Source organism: Lipotes vexillifer, unplaced genomic scaffold, assembly GCF_000442215.2.
Source record: "Lipotes vexillifer unplaced genomic scaffold, Lipotes_vexillifer_v1.1 scaffold40, whole genome shotgun sequence".
Classification (NCBI taxonomy): domain Eukaryota; kingdom Metazoa; phylum Chordata; class Mammalia; order Artiodactyla; family Lipotidae; genus Lipotes; species Lipotes vexillifer.
The window spans coordinates 4,438,945-4,461,855 of record NW_006771578.1 but is presented as its reverse complement, the minus strand read 5'-3'; the positions used below and the strand labels follow the sequence as shown (position 1 = coordinate 4,461,855).

At 46.0% G+C, this 22,911-nt stretch overlaps 1 protein-coding gene across 1 annotated transcript in view; it reads left to right on the top strand.

Moving 5' to 3' along the window:
• CLSTN2 (calsyntenin 2) overlaps positions 1–22,911 on the top strand; it is a 655,546-nt gene that overhangs the window by 594,206 nt on the left and 38,429 nt on the right. The gene's annotated exons all lie outside the window — the stretch shown is intronic.

Here is a 22,911-nt window from a genome sequence, read left to right as displayed (position 1 = left end):
ATATATGCTGTCTACAAGAGACCCACTTCAGACCTAGGGACACACACAGACTGAAAGTGAGGGGATGGAAAAAGATATTCCATACAAATGGAAATCAAAAGAAAGCTAGAGTAGCAATACTCATATCAGATAAAATAGACTTTAAAATAAAGAATGTTACAAGAGACAAGGAAGGACACTACATAATGATCAAGGGATCAACCCAAGAAGAAGATATAACAATTATAGACGTATATGCACCCAACATAGGAGCACCTCAATACATAAGGCGACTGCTAACAGCTATAAAAGAGGAAATTGACAGTAACACAATAATAGTGGGGGACTTTAACACCTCACTTATACCAATGGACAGATCATCCCAAATGAAAATAAATAAGGAAACAGAAGCTTTAAATGACACCATAGACCAGATAGATTTCATTGATATTTATAGGACATTCCATCCAGAAACAGCAGATTACACTTTCTTCTCAAGTGCGTACGGAACATTCTCCAGGATACATCACATCCTGGGTCAAAAATCAAGCCACAGTAAATTTAAGAAAATTGAAATCATATCAAGCATCTTTCCTGACCACAACACTATGAGATTAGAAATGAATTACAGGGAAAAAAATGTAAAAAACACAAACACATGGAGGCTAAACAATACGTTACTAAATAACCAAGAGATCACTGAAGAAATCAAAGAGGAAATCAAAAAATACCTAGAGAAAAATGACAAAGAAAACACGACAATCCAAAACCTATGGGATGCAGCAAAAGCAGTTCTGAGAGGGAAGTTTATAGCTATACAAGCCTACCTCAAGGAACAAGAAAAATCTTAAGTAAACAATCTAACCTTACACCTAAAGGAACTAGAGAAAGAAGAACAAACAAAACCCAAAAGAAATCATAAAGATCAGAGCAGAAATAAATGAAATAGAAACAAAGAAAACAGTAGTAAAGATCAATAAAACTAAAAGCTGGTTCTTTGAGAAGATAAACAAAATTGATAAACCATTAGCCAGACTCATCAAGAAAAAGAGGGAGAGGACTCAAATCAATAAAATTAGAAATGAAAAAGAAGTTACAACAGACAACGCAGAAATACAAAGCATCCTAAGAGACTACTACAAGCAACACTGTGCCCATAAAATGGACAACCTGGAAGAAATGGACAAATTCTTAGAAAGGTATAACCTTCCAAGACTGAACCAGGAAGAAATAGAAAATATAAACAGACCAATCACAAGTAATGAAATTGAAACTGTGATTTGAAATCTTCCAACAAAAAAAAGTCCAGGACCAGATGTCTTCACAGGTGAATTCTATCAAACATTTAGAGAAGAGCTAACACCTATCCTTCTCAAACTCTTCCAAAGAATTGCAGAGGAAGGAACACTCCCATACTCATTCTATGAGGCCACCATCACCCTGATGCCAAAACCAGAAAAAGATACCACAAAAAAAGAAAATTATAGGCCAATATCACTGATGAATATAGATACAAAAATCCTCGACAAAATACTAGGAAACAGAATCCAACAACACATTAAAAGGATCATACACCATTATCAAGTGGGGTTTATCCAAGGGGTGGAAGGATTCTTCAATATACGTAAATCAATCAATGTGATAAACCATATTAACAAATTGACGAATAAAAGCCATATGATCACCTCAATAGATGCAGAAAAAGCTTTTGACAAAATTCAACACCCGTTTATGATAAAAACTCTCCAGATAGAGGGAACCTACCTCAACATGATAAAGGCCATATACGACAAACCCACAGCAAACATCATTCTCAATGCTGAGAAACTGAAAGGATTTCCTCTAAGATCAGGAAAAAGACAAGGATGTCCACTCTCACAGCTATTATTCAACATAGTTTTGGAAGTCCTAGCCATGGCAATCAGAGAAGAAAAAGAAATAAAAGGAATACAAATTGGAAAAAAGAAGTAAAACTGTTACTGTTTGCAGATGACATGATACTATATATAGAGAATCGTAACGATGCCACCAGAAAACTACTGAGCTAATCAATGAATTTGGTAAAGTTGCAGGATACAAAATTAATGCACAGAAATCTCTTGCATTCCTATACACTAATGTTGAAAAATCTGAAGGAGAGATTAAGGAAACACTCCCATTTACCACGGCAACAAAAAGAATAAAGTACCTAGGAATAAACCTACCTAGGGAGACAAAAGACCTGTATGCAGAAAACTATAAGGCACCGATGAAAGAAATTAAAGATGATACCAACAGATGGAGAGATATACCATGTTCTTGGATTGGAAGAATCAGTATTGTGAAAATGACTATACTACCTAAAGCAATCTACAGGTTCAATGCAATCCCTATCAAACTATCAATGGCATTTTTTACGGAACTAGAACAAAAAATCTTAAAATCTGTGTGAAGACACAAAAGACCCCAAATAGCCAAAGCAATCTTGAGGAAAAAAAACGGAGCTGGAGAAATCAGACTCCCTGACTCCAGGCTATACTACAAAGCTACAGTAATCAAGACAGTATGGTACTGGCACAAAAACAGAATCATAGATCAATGGAACAAGATAGAAAGCCAAGAGATAAACCCACACACCTATGGTCAACTAATCTATGGCAAGGAGGCAGACAGTCTCTTCAATAAGTGGTGCTGGGAGAACTGGACAGCTACATGTAAAAGAATGAAATTAGAACACTCCCTAACACCATACGCAAAAATAAACTCAAAATGGATTAGAGAACTAAATGTAAGACCGGACACTATAAAACCCTTAGAGGAAAACATAGAAAGAACACTTTTGACATAAATCACAGCAAGATCTTTTTTGATCCACCTCCTAGAGTAACGGAAATAAAAACAAAAATAAACAAATGGGACCTAATGAAACTTCAAAGCTTTTGCACAGCAAAGGAAACCATAAACAGGACGAAAAGACAACCCTCAGAATGGGAGAAAATATTTGCAAACGAATCAACGGACAAAGGATTAATCTCCAAAATATATAAACAGCTCATGCAGCTCAATATTAAGAAAACAAACAACCCAATCCAAAAATGGGCAGAAGACCTAAATAGACATTTCTCCAAAGAAGACATACAGATGGCCAAGAAGCATATGAAAAGCTCCTCAACATCACTAATTATTAGAGAAATGCAAATCAAAACTACAATGAGGTATCACCTCACACCAGTTAGAATGGGCATCATCAGAAAATCTACAAACAACAAATACTGGAGAGGGTGTGGAGAAAAGGGAACCCTCTTGCACTGTTGGTGGGAATGTAAATTGATACAGCCACTATGGAGAACAGTATGGAGGTTCCTTAAAAAGCTAGAAATTGAATTACCATATGACCCAGCAATCCCACTACTGGGCATATACCCAGAGATAACCATAATTCAAAAAGACACATGCACCCCAATGTTCATTGCAGCACTACTTACAATAGCCAGGTCACAGAAGCAACCTAAGTGCCCATCGACAGACGAATGGATAAAGAAGATGTGGTACATATATACAATGGAATATTACTCAGCCATAAAAATCAACGCAATTGGGTCATTTGTAGAGACGTGGCTGGATCTAGAGACTGTAGACTTACTTCTACAGAGTGAAGTAAGTCAGAAAGAGAAAAACAAATATCATATATTAACGCATATATATGGAACCTAGAAAAATGGTACAGATGAACTGGTTTGCAGGACAGAAATTGAGATACAGATGTAGAGAACAAACGTATGGACACCAAGGGGGGAAAGTGGTGGGGAGGTGGGGATGGTGGTGTGATGAACTGGGCAATTGGGATTGACATGTATACACTAATGTGTATAAAACTGATGACTAATAAGGACCTGTTCTATTAAAATAAAATAAAATTCATGAATTAAAAAAGAAAGAAAGAAAAGCATACTTGAAAATTAGGAATACACTCCAATCTGTGAGGGAGAGAGAAACCTTCTAATAGATACAGGCAATCCCACCATGGAACCAAAGCAAACCAGTCAAGCAGGAGTCTGCAGTCGTGAATCTCGCATGTGGCTTGTGCTCAGATCATGTCAAACCGGGGAAAGTGTTCCTGAATCAGAGTCAGGGGATGTGCTCTCTTTTTCTGCCTGCCTTGGACTAGTGTGTTGTTACTGCTGGTTTGGCTTTCATGTGGGTTTAGTGGGTTGGAGCAAATACTAAGGAAGCAAGGCCACCTGAAATCAGGAGACCCCCTGCCCACTCCATAAGCTGCCTCTGATGAAATCACCTTACTTCTCAAGTATGTACTTTTTTCATTTGTTGAGCGCATAAACACCCATCCACTCATCCTCCCAGGGACTCTGAGGAGAATGTGGGATAATATGATGGGTGCTTTGAAAATAATAAGGTATTATTTCATTAATGGAAGATGATGAGGGCCGTCATCATTAATTATGGTTATTAAGTATCTATTATTAATACAAATTAATCTTAAATCTCATGAGGAATGAGGTGGGTATAAATAAATAAATGAGATCTAAATGAATGGGTTTAAAGGCAGTCATGATAGTGATTGAGTACCAGCCTGGTTCCTCTCACTTCTATGTGAGTGTTGGGGACAGGGGAGACCCCCCACCCCGACCCTGCTTAATGGAGTGAGTCTGTTGAGAAAGCTGGCCCTGCACTCAACACATCTGGTGAATGAGACACCTCCTCCCCAAAGCAACCCATCCCTCCTTCCCCACCCCGGCTTTCTTCTATTCTCTCTCTCTCCTTCTGACTAGCTAGCTCCCCTGAATTGCCATCCCTTCCTCCTTAGGCTAAGGAACTGAAGATGTGGTCTGGACAGGGGTGTTTGCAAGAGCGGTCCCCATCCCTCTGACACTCTAACACCCTTTGCAGGCCATCCTCCAGCAAACCTGTAGGAGTGGGCCTCCCCTGCCCAGCCTGAGGGACACCCTGCAGCTCAATGCTTCGGGATGAAATGGAATGCTTCCAGAGGCCTCACCTCCTCTCCCAAGGCGCTCCAGCCTCCCACAGTGCCTACTTCCACTTGACCTGCAGGAACCCTTACCAGACACACTATTCAAATTCACATCCAACGATGCATTGTTCTTTCTTTCTTGAGTGGTAGCACCACATTGTGGTTTAGAGCAGAGCCACTCAATTTTAATGTGCAAGGTCGTCACCTGGAGATCTTGTTAGAATGCAGTTTCTGATTCAGAGGGTCGGGGTGGGGTCTGAGATTGTAGTTTCTAACCAGCTCCCTGGGGACACCTGTGCTGCTATCAGGTGCTGCTGCCTATGGATGGCTCACACTTTGCTCAGCAAGGCTTTCCGGCCAGGCTCTGGACACAGACTCACTGTGAGACTTTGGGCAAGTTATTTAGCCTCTGTGGATCTGTAAAATGGGGAAAATAATACTACCACCTCCAAGAGTTGTTGGAAGAACTGATTAAGGCAATGCGTGCTAAGTTCTTAGCCCGGTGAGTGGCACAGAGCAGATGAGAGAGGTCAGTACTCACTGTACCACTGATGAGTGGGGATCACAGGAAGATGAAGTAGGAGCTTTCTCTTAAGGGTGCCTTTCCCTGGGGAGACATTTCAGAGATTTTGAAGAGCACATCGTTCAGGCTTCGCACTGCTTGGAACCACGGCCAACTAATTCCATACCTCTGAATGCAAAGACCGTTAGCGCTTTAGGAAAACAAGACCCTATTAAACAGCGTTTAGTTCGTGGGGAAACCTGGCTTTGGGGAGATTGGGTAGTTCTCCAGCTACGTTGTGTGTGGCCAGCCTCACGCATTTAAATGTCTTTAGGTAGATGGGATTCTTGTTTGTTTGTTTATATAAAGTGGCCACAGGTCACACATAGTGAGGAACCCTCCTGAAGATACTGAGGGCGTTCAGGGGTCAGAGCAACTGCGCCTGGCATCAGTGAAGGATTTGGGGCTGGGGTGGAGAGGTGGAGAGCAGTGTGGGGAGTAGGGTGTGGAGGGGTAGGAGCTGGCCTGGGTGGGCCAATCAGGGTGGGAGAAGCAGGAGAAGGAGGGCCGAGCGATGGAAGTGGGGGGCAGAATGGAGCCTAGAACCAAAAGACAACAGTGTGTTTGGAGAAGCAGGGATTATGACTTGGGTAAGCTGGGTGTGTTTGCTTCCTATTGTTATTGTACAAGTTGCCACACACTTATAGCTCCAAACAACACAAATTCATCTTACAGTTTGGAGGTCAGATGTCTGAAATCGGGACTAAAATCACGGTGTTGGAAGGGCTGTGTTCTTTCTGGGAGCCCTAGGCGAGAATGGGGTTCCTTGCCCTTTCCAGCTTCCGGAGGCCGCCCACATTCTTCGGCTCATGGCCCCTTCCTCCTTCCTCAAAGTCAGCACTCACACCACACCAGCCTCTGCTTCCTCACATCACCTCTGACTCTTCTGCCTCCTGCTCACTTATAAGGACACTTGAGATTACATGGGGTTTACCCAGATCATCCAGGCTAATTTCTCATCTCAAAATCCTTCACTTAATCACTTCTGAAGACCCCCTTTGCCAAGTAAGGGAACATAGTCACAGATTTCAGGGATTAGGGTAGAGACATCTTTGGGGGCCATTAGTCTGCCTACCAGTTGGGGGTGACTTAAATCCTGGGTGTCTGTCTCCCAGGCTTTTGTGAGAAATGCAACTTATTAAGGAAGTCCCTAAAAAAGAAAAAGAAAAGTTTATTCAAGAGTTTGGAACAAAGGGAAGAAACTTTTCATGACCCAGCTATATTAGTAGGTTCATAAGGAGAACCTCCCCCTCACACAGGGACTGAGGACCAAGGTCATACACGGCATCCTGGTAGAGTCACCTTCATCAGGATCTCTAGGAAGAGAGATCAGGAGAGGCAAGGCAGCCCGCAGTCCATGAGGACCTGGGACAGCACTCGTCCTTGGCCTTCCCTCCCTCTCCTCAGCACCACCCTCCGCTTACCTCCTAAATTCAGAAACTCCCTTAGAGCCTCGGTGTATGTAGGACAAATTCTCCTGTGTGCTTTTCCTTAACTCTCACACTATACCACACTCATAACTCTTCTGATACCAGATGTGGTTTTTTTTTTTCTTTTCCACACCAAGCAATTTTGTCCAACACCAGCTGGGTGTCCTACAATTCAATTCAATTCTGATACTAACTGGAGTTAGCACAGATCCCAGAGATTAAGTGCTCAGTCACAGGAGACGGCTCCCACTTCAGATGCCGATCTCAGGTAGTAGGTTCCCAGGTTACCCACCACTTCTGTCTAGCTCAGCTACAAATCAGGGGTTCCCACGAACCCTTCCTTGGAGTTGATCATTTGCTAGAACAGCTCACAGAATTCAGGGGAACATTTACTTATGTTTGTCAGTTTTATATAATAAAATCTACAGATTAAAGAACACAGATGAACAGCCAGATGAAAAGATACATAGGGCAAGGTCTAGAAGGGTCCCAAACTCAGGATTGTCTGTCCCCATGAAGTTGGGGTGTCTTCCCCTCCCAGTACATAGATGTGTTCACCACCTCGGAAGTTCCCCAAACCGCACTGGGATTTTTATGGAGGTTTCATCATGTAGGCATGATAGATAACCAACTCTTTTTCCATTCCTCCTCCCCTCTCCCCTCGCCATAGAATAGTGGGTACGACTGAAAATTCCAAGCTTCCCATCATGGCTTGGCCCTTTTGGTGACTGTCCTCCATCCACCAAATGTCACCTCATTAGAACAAATGACATTTCTAGCACACAGGAGATTCCAAGGGGGTTAGGAGTTTGGTGTCAGATGCTCCTGTCACTTAGGAAATTGCAAAGGTCTTAGGAGCTCTGTGTCAGGAACTGGGGTCAAAGACTACACGTTAGAAAAAAAAGATTCTCCTAGAGCCCTTATTTACAAGGATTTTTAGGTCAGGAACCAGAAGTAGAGACCAATATTTTATTTACATATATATCTTATTACCTTACTCACACTCAAGCATAAGAATGAATGCTTTATGAAGTGGTTTTAAGTCTGAGCATCTCCCCCGCTTCTGCCACACCACCAGAGACGGAACCTCAGAGGCATGGCCTGGCAGAGCCAAGGCTCCAGGCTCCCCGAGCAGGACCTCAGCCTCTTCCACATGAGGCAGGGCGCCTAGCACATAGCAGGCTGCAAGAGTATTTATTGAATGGATGAATGGATGGATGAATGAATATAGTGTGCAGACTTTTCAATGGGATTAAATTATTTAATTAGGGATTCTCCTTTTATGTGTACTTCCTGAACACCTATAACATCTCACAGTTTACCATTATTACACAGGATTCAAAGAATCTTCGTTCCTCAAATCAAAACACAATGGTGACCTATGTGGCCACTTTGCTGTTTCTGTCATGGTGCGTGGTAGGATGGAATGATGGGCATAGCCTTGGAGCACTTTCTACGTCCCAGCCCTGCACTTTGGGAACATGGCAGGAACAAGAGAAGGCTGTTAGGGGTTAAACTGGGTCCCTCCAAAACAGATGCTAAAGTCCTAACCTCCAATACCTCAGAATGTGACCTTATTTGCAAAGTTGTTGTGAATGGAATTAGTTAAGATGAGGTCATACTGGAGTAGAGTGGGCCCCAAAATCAATATGACTGGTGTCCTTATCAAAAGATGGCCATGGGGCTTCCCTGGTGGCGCAGTGGTTGAGAGTCCGCCTGCCGATGCAGGGGACACGGGCTAGTGCCCCGGTCCGGGAAGATCCCACATGCCGCGGAGCGGCTGGGCCCGTAAGCCACGGCCGCTGAGCCTGCGCGTCCGGAGCCTGTGCTCCGCAGCGGGAGAGGCCACAACAGTGAGAGGCCAGCGTACCGCAAAAACAAACAAACAAACAAACAAACAAAACAGATGGCCATGTGAAGATGGAGGACTGGAGGGATGCATCTGTGAGCCCAGGAGGGCCCGTGGCTACCCAACACTAGGCGTGGAGCAGACCTTCCCTCAGAACCCTCAGAAGGACCAACCCTGCCGACACCTTGATCTCAGACTTCTAGCCCACAGAACTGTAAGACCAATAGTTCTTGGTCTTATAAGACCAGTGGGTGGTCCTTCATTGTAGCAGCCCTAGCAGCCTAATACAAAGGCCAACACAGAATTGTGGACTTAGACCTTCCCAGTCTTGTTTGAAGACTTTGTAAAACCTGGTCCTTGAACAGTGTAGCTTGGATAGAAGCCAGGATGAATGAGCCACACTTCTCTATGTTAATGTGGAAGGCCATTTGTATTTTCTGATATCTACAGTCAGACCCAAGCTTGGAACCAGCAGGGGCTTTGCATCCTATCAGTGCTCAGAAGTCCACGCTGAGTGACTACCCTGGACTTGGAGCTGGTCAGAGCACCCCACCTTCTCTCCAAAGCCAGGGAAGGTTGGTGCTGGCAGGTTTTTGTGTTTCTTTGGGTGTTTTGGGTGGGGGCAGGGGAAGGGGGGGGGGGGAAGAGATATTGCTGGATCCTAAACTGTTCCCAAAGCTTTGTATGAGACTAAAACCCAGGTGTGAAAATTCCACATGGCAAATCTCCCTAACAGACTGGTCTTAAGACCTTGGATGTGCTAATGGATTTAAAACCACAACTGTTCCCTAAAGATTTCCACAAATTCTTCCAAACGTAATGGCCTGACTTGTAGTTCAAACAAAGAGCCCAATTTCTTTGCTGTGGAATTCCAAGCTGAGGCAACCTGTTCACATGTTTTCCCTGGAGGTCCCTGTGAAAAGCAAATAGGCCTCTCTACAGAAATCTCTCTGCAGGGGGGAACAGGTGATCCACTTGTGGCAGGGATGGATCTTTTCTGGAGCAGCCATGTGATGCTCACAGCCAAGGCCCACTGACAGTCAGTAATTACAATCAGGCACTCAAGAGGCCACCAGAGCAAGATCAGTGTGGGAAGCCCACACGGTGGAGCCTCTGTGCTGGAGATTCAGCCTCTCCGTTTGGAAGGCACACTTGTCTCAGCTACTCTGCCAGAGAGCTGACAGATACACACCGGGCGGGCATGTGGCCGAAGGTGAGGCAGGTTAGCCACGTGGCACCTGGTTTACGGAGCCAATACCTGAGGAAATCTTGGCGAGATTTGAGATGTAGGACATGCTGGCTGACTTGTCCTGTGCTGTGTCTTTGGAGATGGAAACACTTAACCAATTCCGTTCAAGATCAGCTCAATTTTCCAAAGGGGCAGAATTTCTTATTTGAATTATTCAGAGGAGTTTTATTCACTCACACGGAGATATATATCAACTAAACTATAATTATGTTTCTCTAAAGATATCCACTGAGATGCCTCTTTTTCATTTTTTATTTTATTTTATTTTTTTAACTTGCAAGGAGAAGTCAGACTGTGCATTTCTGGACAACGAGCCTCAATATTCTGACTGGCAGGATGAAAAATTAATTTTTTTCAAACACATTATTGAATAGTTAGCTGCGTCTCAGCAACCTGTCTAATATACTGGGGTCCCCTTCCAAGAGCCTATGATTCATTCTCATCTTTGCCAAGAGATAACATTCAAAAGCACGTGATGACAGGAAACAGGAGTTGTGGGCTCCAGCCCTGCCACTAACAAGCTCTTTCACCTTGAGCGAGTCCCTGATATTCTCTGGGCCCGAAGTCTACCTGAGGGCAGGAGCCTGAGGGCTCCCTAGGATGGGGTCTGTCCTCCTTGACACAGTGTGAATCTTTGCTACCCACCTCTCCTTCTTTGCACATCTCTCCATATAGTGCTCGCTGGGCTTCCTGGTCTTTTAAGCGCTCCCCTCACCTTATTTTTAGAAAGGTCATTGGGCACTTGGTACCCAGGATTTGGTCTCTATCATGGCTGAAAGGCTGTGTGCCCAGTAACAGAGGAAGAGGCCTCAGGGGAGAGCAGAGAGGGCTTGGCAGAACATGATAGCTGTTCACCTATCCATTCATGCTTTCACTCATGCGATCTACATTTACCAAGAACCCGGAGACAGACGTGGTCCTTGCCCTCGTGGATCTCAGAGTCAAGGACTGGCCTCACGAATGAGATAGCCACCAGCCACGTGTGACTGTCAAACCCTTGAAATGTGGCTAGTCTGAGCTGAGCTGTGCTGTTAGTGTGACATGCACAATGGATGGCAAAGTCTTCATAAGAAAAACGTAATGTACAATATCTGTTTTAATATTGATTACATGTTGAAATGATAAATGGATGTATCAGATTAAATAGAGCATAGTATTAAAGTTAGTTCACTGTAGCTACTAGAATATGCTGGATTACATATGTGCCTTGAATGTTGAGAGGGACTTGGGAGGGTGGAGGTGGGCGGGGATGGTGTGGGCTGGCACAGAATAGCCTGGGTGGCATGGTGGGGAGACAGGCAGCACAGGAGGGCTGGGCACGTCCTGGACCACATGCGGGGAGGGCAGAGAGCTCATGCCAGGAACAATGGAAGTGGATGACGGTAATGAGGGGCAGGCAAACGCCAACCATAACCCCTACTTTTCTTAAGCACTCACTATGTCAGGTGCTGTTCTAAGTGTTTTATAGGTACTAAGTCATATAAGTGCAGTACTCATGAGGTGTTTACTATTGTCATCATTTCCATTTTATAGATGAAGAAACTGAGGCACAGAGAGGGGGTGTGGCTTGCTTGTCCTGTCACATTTTGCTCTCCCATAGCCAGGAAGCAGTCAAATGAGAATTTGAACCCGCGAGGCCTGATTCCAGAGCGTTAGCATTGAACATGCTATACAGCCCCTTCCTAGGGTCGGGCTGAGGGGTGAGCACCTTGTGCGGAATGGGCACCTCCACAGGTTTGGGGCAGCACAGAGCCCAGTCCGAGGAGACAGGAAGGCTCCTGGGGGCAGGGAGTTTGGGGGAGGAGAGACTGATGCTCCCATGACACCTGCTCTGCCAGGTTCTCTGCCCACCCTGTCATGAGCTGTCCCTTCACCCTCTGTGCTCCAGCCACAGGGCCACCGCCTGCACTGTTCCCTCTGCCTTGAACATTCTTACCCCATTGGTCCCCTCACCTGCCTCCTTTCCTTCACCATCACTTCCAGTCTCCATAACTAGGTAAACCTCCCAATTATGGGCTCATACGGCACCTGGTACCTCCCCTTCATAGTATTTCTTTCAGATACGTTACATTTATTTATGTGAACGTTTTATTTTCTGCCTATTCCCTTAGGGAAGGAACTGTGTCTATTTTTCCTCACTTTTTATACTCAACACCTAGAATAATTCCTGACCCATAACTGCTATCAATAAATATCCATGGAATACACAATCAAATCTTCCTGCAACATGGGTGTTCTATGCATTGCACAAATAAAGAAACTGGCACTCAGCAAGTTTAAGAAACTTGCCCAGGTCCAAGTCCAGGTGAGAGGCAGAGGGGAACTTTCCTCCGAGCTGACTCACTCCAAAACCCTGCCTCTCAGTGGGACTGCAAGGATGTGCTGATGCCCCCAGGATGGGCATCAAAGCCAGAGGCCACGGGGAGGACTGAGCAATAGGCATGGACCCTTCCCTGGCCAGAGTCATACTGGGACTCACCCATATCTGACAACTTTTACCCTCCTTCCTTTACCCCATAAGGCTCCCACCTGCCAGAGCTCTCCATGTCTGCTGAGCTTTTGCAATCCTTCCTCTTGCGCCGCCAACCTGATGAGGTTGCCAGGATTCCAAGTGGTTTTTTTTGTTTGTTTGTTTTTTTGCGATACTCAGGCCTCTCACCATTGTGGCCTCTCCTGTTGAGGAGCACAGACTCCGGATGCGCAGGCTCAGCGGCCATGGCTCACAGGCCCAGCCGCTCCACAGCATGTGGGATCCTCCCGGACCGGGGCACAAACCCGCGTCCCCTGCATCGGCAGGCGGACTCTCAACCACTGCGCCACCAGGGAGGCCCAATTCCAAGTGTTTGACACACTTACGGGCTCATCCCGATGACCATGCTCCAGCTTCCTGAGCTGGACTCTTGTCACCCTTTTCTTTCTTTCTTTTTTTTTTTTTTTAAAAACAGACATTTATTTTTCACAGTTCTAGAGGCTGGAATCCAAGATTAGGGTTGTCACCCTTTTCTACAGGAACCAATTCCACTGTTGCTGGCTTTTACTGTAATCATTCATTCGTTCAGTAATTGTCAAATGGCCATCATTTCCCTTATACCATACCTCGAGAAGCTCACAGTCTTTTGCGGGAGGGGGTTGCACCCACAGGATGAGATTCTAAACACCTCAACCCCATCCTAAAGTGACTCCATTTCAACCCCCTTTCTCGAGCTGAGCGATCTGCTTGGTCTTTGTGCAGTTGATTACGATCAGGGAAGAGCACCAGAGGAGAAATAGTCTCTTTCCTAACTGTCTAATTGAAGACATGTGCTTCCCGGCCTGTTAAAATATTGAACTTACTCTGTACGTGGTTGCTTACAACCTGCAACAGGCAGGTTTGTGCCTCCGAGGCTCAGATTGGAGGCCCAGGGCCCTGACAGATGTCAGCTGTTCAGGAAATTCAGGAGGAAAATGTCTGCAGATGAATTCCATGGCACGTCCCGGAAACCAAAACCAGGGAGGAGTGAAAAAGCTGGGCAGGCTTGAGAGGCTTTTTGTTTGGGGGGGGCAAGGGAGTCCTAATGCTTAATGGGGGAAGCTGGGAGAAATGTGTGATCAGAGGCAGGAAAGCTTCAGGATCGGAGGGGAGGGATGCGGGGAATGGGGGTGGTGGGAGACGGTGGCATATGGTGGACAGTGGGAAACACTGGTGGAAATCTTCCTGTTTTGTTCACTGTAGCATTCCCAGTACCCAGAAGTGCCTGGGACATAGTGGGCGCTCAATCAACCTGTGTTGAATGAACTGAATGAATCTCACACCATGTGTCTTCTGAGATTTTTTGTTGCAGGTGATGCTCATAGGCGCCCAACAGGAAAATAAAATAAATGAGGTCAGAAAATTCAGCAAACTGACTATTCCATCTGCCACATTAGCATATTAAGTTCTCTGAGGCAGAGGTTCTCAAACTTAGCCCATCTGAATCACCTGGAGGGCCTGCTGAAACACAAGCTGCCAGGCCCCACCTCCAGAGTTTCTGTTCAGTGGGTCTGGGGTGGGGCCTGAGAATTTGCATGTCTAGCAAGTTCCTCAACGCCTTAGCTCAGGCTGCTATAACAAAATACCACAGACCAGCAGTTTAGACAGCAGACATTTATTTTCTCACAGTTCTGGAGTCTGGAAAGCCCCAGATCAAGGTTCCTGCAGGTCTGATTGCTGGTGAAGGCCTACTGCCTGTGTTGCAGATGGCTGCCTTCTCCCTGTCTCTCGTGACAGAGAGAAAAGGAGGGGGCTCTGGTCTTTCTTCCTCTTCTAATAAGGGCACTAATCCCACCATGGGGGCCCCACCCGCATGACCTCATCGAAACCTAATTATCTCCCATAGACATCACCTACAAACATCATCACATTGGGGGTTGGGCCTTCAACATATGCATTTTGAGGGGATACAAACATTCAGTTCATAGCACGAGGTGATGCTGATGCTGCTGGTCCAGGGACCACACTCTGAGAACCACAGTTCTGAGTCACCTTGCAAAAAGAAAATCTGTTTTACTGTGTTCAGTAAAACTTTTCCAAAATATTCTTGTCTCTGGAAGTCATTGTTCATGGTACATCTTGCACGACAGTGTTTTACAAAACCCAGTTGGGAAAGAAGCCTGAAAGGGTCAGCAGAGAACATTTTCCTGAGTGATGGCTAGTGAGGGAACACATCTCCATTGGCTGGTCCTGTCCCGCTTACTCACTCCTGCAGGACACAGAGCCCTTGGAATGCACAGTCCCTACTTCACTGAGAGCAGGATTTGTGCTCTAACCTCTGGCTCGCACATCAACTCAGGCAACCCTACCTCTGTGGGGCTTTGCAGAATTTGCCAATTAGCCCAAGCCTGGGCAAGAGAAGCTTTGGCCTGGATGAGAGACTAATTGAAGTGCACTTTTTCACTAAGTGGAAATGAGGCCCATTAGTAAGGCCTGAAAGTTAAGGGATCTTCCCAGGGTGTCATGCTGGGGTGGGGGGTGGGAAGGAATAAACCAGCTGGTCCCGTGAGTTGGTTACATAGGCAAAAATCATAGAATGGTGCCAGAGTACCAGGTAAATCATTGGTGCCTAATAACAGTGTGTCTTCTCTCCCCATGGATGAGTGTAGATCCGGGGTGCTAGAAATTCTTGATTTACACTCTCCAAGCACAAATTACGAGAAGAGTTTTTCAGGATGGTTTTGAAGATTTGCCCGAATGTTCCTCAATCAAATTGCAAATGGGGGTGGTCTCCTTGACTCAGATTACCTTTCGTGTTTCCTGCTCCCCTGTGCTCTGCTGCCCTGAATCAGCAGTTGCTTTTTTAAAATTTTTTAAATTTTAACATCTTTATTGGAGTATAATTACTTTACAATGGTGTGTTAGCTTCTGCTTTATAACAAAGTGAATCAGTTATACATATACATATGTCCCCATATCTCTTCCCTCTTGCGTCTCCCTCCCTCCCACTCTCCCTATCCCACCCCTCTGGGATGCTTTGTGGTCACAAAGCACCGAGCTGATCTCCCTGTGCTATGCGGCTGCTTCCCACTAGCTAGCTATTTTACGTTTGGTAGTGTATATATGTCCATGCCACTCTCTCACTTTGTCCCAGCTTACCCTTCCCCTCCCCGTATCCTCAAGCCCATTCTCTAGTAGGTATGTGTCTTTATTCCCGTCTTGCCCCTAGGTTCATCAGAACGATTTTTTTTTAAGATTCCATATATACGTGTTAGCATACGGTATTTGTTTTTCTCTTTCTGACTTACTTCACTCTGTATGACAGACTCTAGGTCCATCCACCTCACTACAAATAACTCAATTTCGTTTCTTTTTATGGCTGAGTAATATTCCATTGTATATATGTGCCACATCTTCTTTATCCATTCATCTGTCGATTGCTTTTTGACAGGAGGCCCAGTGGGTGCTTTCTGAGCTGTCATAAACACTTACTGCTGAAAGCCCACTGAACTTCTCCCTGCCAGTTCAGAAGTGCAGGCAACCTCCTGGGGAAATCTTAAATAGATTTGCAAATAAGAGTGGCATCTTTGCTTTGGCATGTGGTTGATCTTGGCACTAACCAAGACTTCATCTTTCTAATGTTCCAAAACAGTGGCCTGAGGGCAGATGGTCTTGCAAGTCCTCAGTGAGAACCCAGTTTGCATGGTTTCTGTCCTCCTGGTTCAATAGCTCTCCATCTGAGGAGCTCTCAAGTTCAGTTTTGACCTACCCTGCAGGAGCTTATGTAGCTTATGTGTCCACTGTCATCTGAATCTAACACTTGATAAGGCTGTTGCAATAAAGAAAAGCTTTCTAGAACACAAGGCACTAAAATAAAATAACACACTCCTTAGCGTGGCATACAAATTTCTCAGGATCCCAGCTCCACTGCTCTCCACTAACCTCACCTCTGGCCTCACACATCTGACAGGATGCTGGTTGGAATGTATCCTTCTATCATGCATAGAATTCATCTCTCTTTATTGCTTTATCAAATTTTTCATTTTGCTCTAATCTCATCTCTCTTCCAATTCACTAATTCTTTTGTCAGCTTTCTCGATTTTTTGTTTGTGTGTTTCAACAACTATGTCTTTTATTTCTGGCATTTCTCTTTGGTTCTTTTTCAAACCTGCCTTCCCCTAACCCCTTTCCAATTGCTCCATTTTCTCTGGTTCCTGGAACGTGAGTTTTGATGCTTTTTCTCACACACGCGAAGGATTGTTCCCTCTTTGTTTTATCAGTGTTTACTCTGAGCTCATCTCCGGCAGGAATTGTCCTGCTCATGCCCTAGGTTGTGGGCACATGTCTGCCCAGAGGTTTTGAGTATGTCTTTGATAAAGGCCTAAAGACTTCAAGGATGCATTTTTTTAAAAAATATCTTTCTTTTTTTTTTTATTTTTGGCTGCGTCGGGTCTTAGTTGCGTCATGCAGGATCTTTCGTTGTGGCTCGAGGGCTGTTTGTTGTGGCACACGGGCTTCTCTATAGTTGTGGTGCGCAGGCTCCAGAGCACGTGGTCTCAATAGGTACGGTGCGCAGGCTTAGCTGCCCCACGGCACGTGGGATCCTAATTCCCTGACCAGGGATCCAACCCGCGTCCCTTGCATTGGAAGGCGGATTCTTAACCAATGGACACCAGGGAACTCCCAAGGATGCGTTTTTATAATGTCTGAGCTCTGGATTTCCACACCATGTGGGCTGTTTACACTTGGAGCCAATGCGCATGCTTAGAGCAGGCTTGGGGGTGTAACATCTCAGAGGAGACACGTGTCAGAGAGGTTGGCTGGCTTCCTTCCAGCGACCTTAGGTTGATGTCAGTGGTTTGTCCCAAGACCCAGGCTTCAGACGGTCCCAGGCTTTATGCAGACATGCCAACTCGAGTTTTCTTTGCACGGGAGACCTGAGACATTCCACATTTTCGTGGACTTAGAAATCATGGCTGATAGCCTGAGCCTTTCTAACTCTCTTATTTTTGTTTTATTTTGTTATTGTTGTTGCTTTAGTTTGTGCAGCATCTCAGTGTATTTGGAAAACGAAAAGAGTTTCCAGGTTTGTTCAGGTTGAAAATATGCTCTAAGCATTGGGGGTGCTTTATTTTAGCTCATTTCACACAGTAACCCTACGATGTAGATACTATTATTATCCTCACTGTACAGATGGAGTTGAGGATTAGGAAGCTTTACGTATTTTCCCAAAGTCCAGAACATAATTCCCCAGAAATTCCTAAAGCAGATGTGACACCCAACCCGTGACCCCCAGGCTTGACCTGCGTGGACCCCCCACCCCCTCCTTGGCTGCCCTGCTCACCACACTCTGTGGCTGCCTTCAGCCCTAGGGCAGCCCCTCACTCTGTCTGCCCCCCACTCATACCAAAGATTTCCCACCCTTCCCCTGCTACATTTGGCCCGCTCCCCCTGCTGAAATGCTTTCCATCTTGCAAGAGCCTGTCCCACACACACTTTCTCAGCCTTTCCCCTCTCTAGTACGTATTATAAGTTCTGAGTAGGAGTGAGGGTGAAGAGGTGAGAGTGGACAAGAGAAGCATCATCAGAACTTGGCAGTAACTTAGCTGGAGGGAGGGGCAGAGGGAGGAAGTTGAAAGCAATGCCCAGTGTCCCGGCTTGGATGACAGATTGGATGAAGGAGCATTTGCTGAGGCAGGGAACACAGAACAGGGAGCAGGCAGGGCTGGAGCACAGGGCTGTAGAGCTCAATTTTGGACATGGTGAGTTTGAAGTGCCTGTGGGACATCTAGTGGACCATTCGGGGGGCAATCTGACATGTGAGTCCATCGCTCAGATGATAAGTATCTGCTCAAGACCCTGATTTGGCAGTCTGCATGCAAAGCTGAGCCAGTGGCTGTGTATGGAATGGAAAGAAGAGAGGCCAAGCGGTGAAGCCCACCATGGGGTTGTGGTTCACTGAACATCCAATAGCAACGCCTTGAGGTTAGAAACCATGTCATTTCTTTCCCTGTATTTTCTAATAATTTTCTGCCCAAGACAGAACTGGTCCTCCTGCTTTATAGGGTTGCAGTGAGGATTAAATAGTACAAGGGAGAGGAAAAGCTGCTTTGACATTGAGAAGCATGTTCCAAGATTGATTGTTGCTATGACGACCATCCTCCTCCAGCCCCCAAACGCCCATAAGTCCTGTTGCCTACAGAAGAAAAGCTGTTCAATTCCTCGGGCCTCAGTTCCAAGCTATCCTTGCAGCCTCACCTGCCACTCCTCACCTTGCCCAAACCAACGTGACCCCTCCAAGCTCTGTGTCTGTGCTCCTTCCCTCCTCCCAGTGCAATCAGATGCCCGCCCCCTCCACGGCATCACCCTGGTGCCTTGCACAAATCTGTGGACGTGAGTCACAACTGTTACAAGCTTTTCTGTCAATTCTGTGTCTGAACTGGAAGCTCCATGAGGGCAGGTGCCTTCTTTTCTTCAAAAAGCAGGATATGCAGTTAGTAAATGTCTATGGGAGTGAGCGAATGAGTGAATCTCCATTTGCCCCAAACCTAGTAGCTTCTTTGCCAGTTGAAAGGACAGATGAATGAGGGAATAAAAGGTTTCTGCTCCATTTTCCTGGAATTTTTCCTTGCCATCTATTCCTAATGAAATCTTAACAGTTTTAGCCACCCTAAATGCCACCTTCTCCCAACCAGAAGTCTGGATCTCACAGTGCTTTGCACCTTGTCTGTAAGACTTATCTCAATTCCGATTGCATCTGAGTCTTCTGTGCATTTGATACCTAACCACCACCACCATGCCCTGCCCCAGACTGAAAATCTTGCAGGCAAAGCATGTATCTGATAAGTGCTGCATCCCAAGCAGCCCTTAGTACATTCCCTCGCACATTGGTTCATAGGTAAATGTATCTCACATTGAATAACTGCATTCAAAAATACCTGACGCCCTAGGAAAACCAACTCAGAACTTCCAGTGTGGCCCTTTCAAGGACATTTGGACCAACTTGTGGGCAGCCTGATCCCCTCCCCTCTCATGGGAGGCTTCCCCAGCCTCCAACTCAACCCTGGAGTACCAGCCTGCTCCCAACTCAGATCTCCTTGGCATTGTCCCTGCCATCCACCCTTTGGGGCGGATACCCAGCATTTGTCTCTGGGCCTCGGTCTCTGATTCATTCCCCAGCTAAACAGCAGCTGCCACCAGACACCGTGGGAGCACACCTGCAGGTTTCCAGAGGGCAAAGTGTCTTTGGTCCAGCTGAGGGCTCGGGCATTGTCTCTGGGGGTGGCATTGGACATGCCTGGTGCCAGCTGGGTTCCCCAGGGATTCATGCACACTCAGGAATGAAAGTTCCTCTCTCCCCCCAGGAAAGGTCACTTTGCCTAATTTCCTCCTTTCATGGTGGAGCCATTGCCTTAACACAGTTATTTTTGCTGCCTCCTGGCTTGATCATTTTTCAGTTACAGTTTGTCCCTGCAGAGGGTTAATGAGGGTCTCTTTCTCATCATAGATCCACATTTGTGAAACCCTAATTAGGCGTTTCCTTCAGCTGCCTTCATAGATTACTTGGTGCAGGAAGTCTGCAGGAGTAAGCCTAGTCTGACTGATAGCCTCTGTTTGGATGCCGAGTTAGGAGCTCACTGGGGAAGGTCCCAATCTTTACTACCTCTAGGTCAGCTCAGGCTGCTCCCCACTCCCAGAAGGCCCTACCTTCTGACCTTGGAAAATAGAAATCTTGCCATCTTTTGTGACCCATATTAAAATAAGATAAAACGTATCCCCCCTTCCAAATTGCCAGGATTTTCTATTTTTTTAAATACTCAATGTGGTAAAGGTACAATGCACGGGCAGTCTCACACTGTGTGGCAGGAGTATAAATAAGCACAAACTATTGCAGGAAAAAATTGGATGATGTATTGTCAAGAGCCTTCAAAAATACCTCCAACGTTTGATCCAGTAATTCCATTCCAGGAATCTCTTCCAAGGATATAATCAGAAATGCAGACAAATATTTGTGCAAAAAGAAATTCATTGTGGTATCATTTATAACTGCTGGTACACAATGAATACCTGAGAATAAGGGAATAATGAAGTATAAAATATAGTATAGTATCATGTAGTGTATCCATATTATACAGCCATCTAATGCTGATGTTAAGTGAGATAAGCAGACTTTCAAGTTGTACGCACAGTGTGTTCCAAATAGACCTTTCCCAACTCTTGTTTCATGGGATGCTTACAGGAATGTTATAAATAGAAAAGTTCCGTTTTCCCAAAAGGTTGAAAAATTGTTACAGGTGTATACTTTGAAGCTGCTGGGAACCTTGAATAGGCTAATGACATGGGAAATGAAAAAACAAAAACAAAAACCGGGCTTCCCTGGTGGTGCAGTGGTTGAGAGTCCGCCTGCCGATGCAGGGGACGTGGGTTCGTGCCCCGGTCCGGGAGGATCCCGCGTGCCGTGGAGCGGCTGGGCCCGTGAGCCACGGCCGCTGAGCCTGCGCGTCCGGAGCCTGTGCTCCACAACGGGAGAGGCCACAACAGTGAGAGGCCCGCATACCGCAAAACAAACAAACAAACAAACAAACAAAAACCCCAAGGCTTCACTGTTTTTTAAGGTGGGACATCACAAGGGCTGCTGTTCATGGAGCACATTTCAGAAAAGCTGGGGGATGTGGGGATGCCTAGGAGAAGATTGTAACGTTGATAGGGATTGCTACTCCTGTTAAGCTACGGGCTTATTTTGCTTCCTCCTTGGAATTTTTTTGTATTGTCCTACAAAAATGCTGTAAGTGTTGTGAAAGAAAGTGGGCCAGAGGACCAGCCTCCACCCAGCTTCGGCAGATGCGGAGTGATGTAGAGTCAGCCAGTGCATGGATTCAACATGGCAGCCAGGCCCGAGAGGGAGGCCGCTGGAAGAGTGGTGATGGTGGCCTGGGCAGGGGAGCTCCCCAGTGCTGCCTGATTGTGTTCTGCCTGTATTTCAAAGGGCATGAGGTGTGGACGGGGTCACGGCACTGCCATCTGTCCGCTCTCCACCCTGGGACTGGTCAGAGGTTTCCTGATGCCCCAGAGACCATCCCCAGGATGTTCTGACTGGCCATCCGTGATTGCAAACCCCAAGTCCAGTGTGCATTGGGTCTCCTTGGATTGGATGCTTCCTCATTCAGAACTCTCCTTAGTTCCCCACTCTTTCACCACCCCTAGACTGTGTCTTCAGATCTTCCTTTGTGCCACACCTACACCCCTAGGTCAGCCTCACCTGGGTCAGAGACCCACCCCAAGATCCCTGCACCCAGCCCACTGTCTGGTCTCAGGCATCAAGCGGGAGGTGGGTGTAAATAGAGTTAGGACCTCTAGTGAGATGTGTCAGGTACTGAGCTGTACACTCAGTGAAGCGTAACAGGATTTTGGAGACATCGGCCTGAACCCCTCCTGCTTACCTTCCAAGGGCCCCTAAAATATTCATTAGCCTTTATCAGGTTAATGGATTTCAAAAGAAGCAATTTTCTGAGACATGAGACAGAACCGTATAAAAAGAACATTAAGGGGAAAAAATCTTATTCCAGAATGAAAGGGAAGAGATCATTTAGCAACCCTTTCGTGTTATCTATTCATGAGAAACAGCACATTTAACCCAGAGCGGGGTGTAGGGAGGACTTTGATGTCCTCACTTGGGGTCACCTTCATGCAGAACTCATCTGTCTCCGTTGCCACAGACGGCAGGGGCAATGGAGACAAGAGGACGCGGATGAGAGACACTTCCGAGGCGGACCCCACAGGGTACAGAGGGATTTGAGGGAGGGGGAGTGGGGAGGAGAGAGAGCCTAATGCGACTTCCAAGACACTTGCTTAGGGGACCGGAGGGAGGGGGCTCCCATCCCCAGCCTTGTCACCTTTTGTGCTTCCTATCGCTTTTCCCAAGACGTGCCATATTGGTTTCTATTTTGGATCATGCTGTGGGAGCTGAGCATCTTGAGGTCAGGAATTGTGACTTTATCCTGGCCCCCAATGTCTCTACCCACCCATTAAGGTTAGATTTTCATTCCCGGGCCTAAGACCAGAAATCATAGGTGCAAAAGTTGTGAGGGGACCTGAGTGCAAGAGTGCTGTGCACTGAGTCCAGCCAGGAGGACCCACTTGTTGTTCTCTAGCTCCCCAGGCACTCTAAGGAAGGATAAAACTGAGTCCTCTTGGGAAGACTGTCTGTCTCAGAATTTATTTTGCTTGGGTTGAAGGGAGGGTGAGACCACAACTGCTCCTCAGACAAGCCTTAATCTAGAGACAAAGGAATTGTGGGGTGGGGCGGGGGGCGGTTCCTATTCTTCTGAAATTCATTTTCTTCCTGTTCCCATGGTCATTGCTTTCCCCTTGACCCTTCCTAACTCCTGATTGTTTCCTCTTCTATTTTCTCCTTTCTCTTTCCC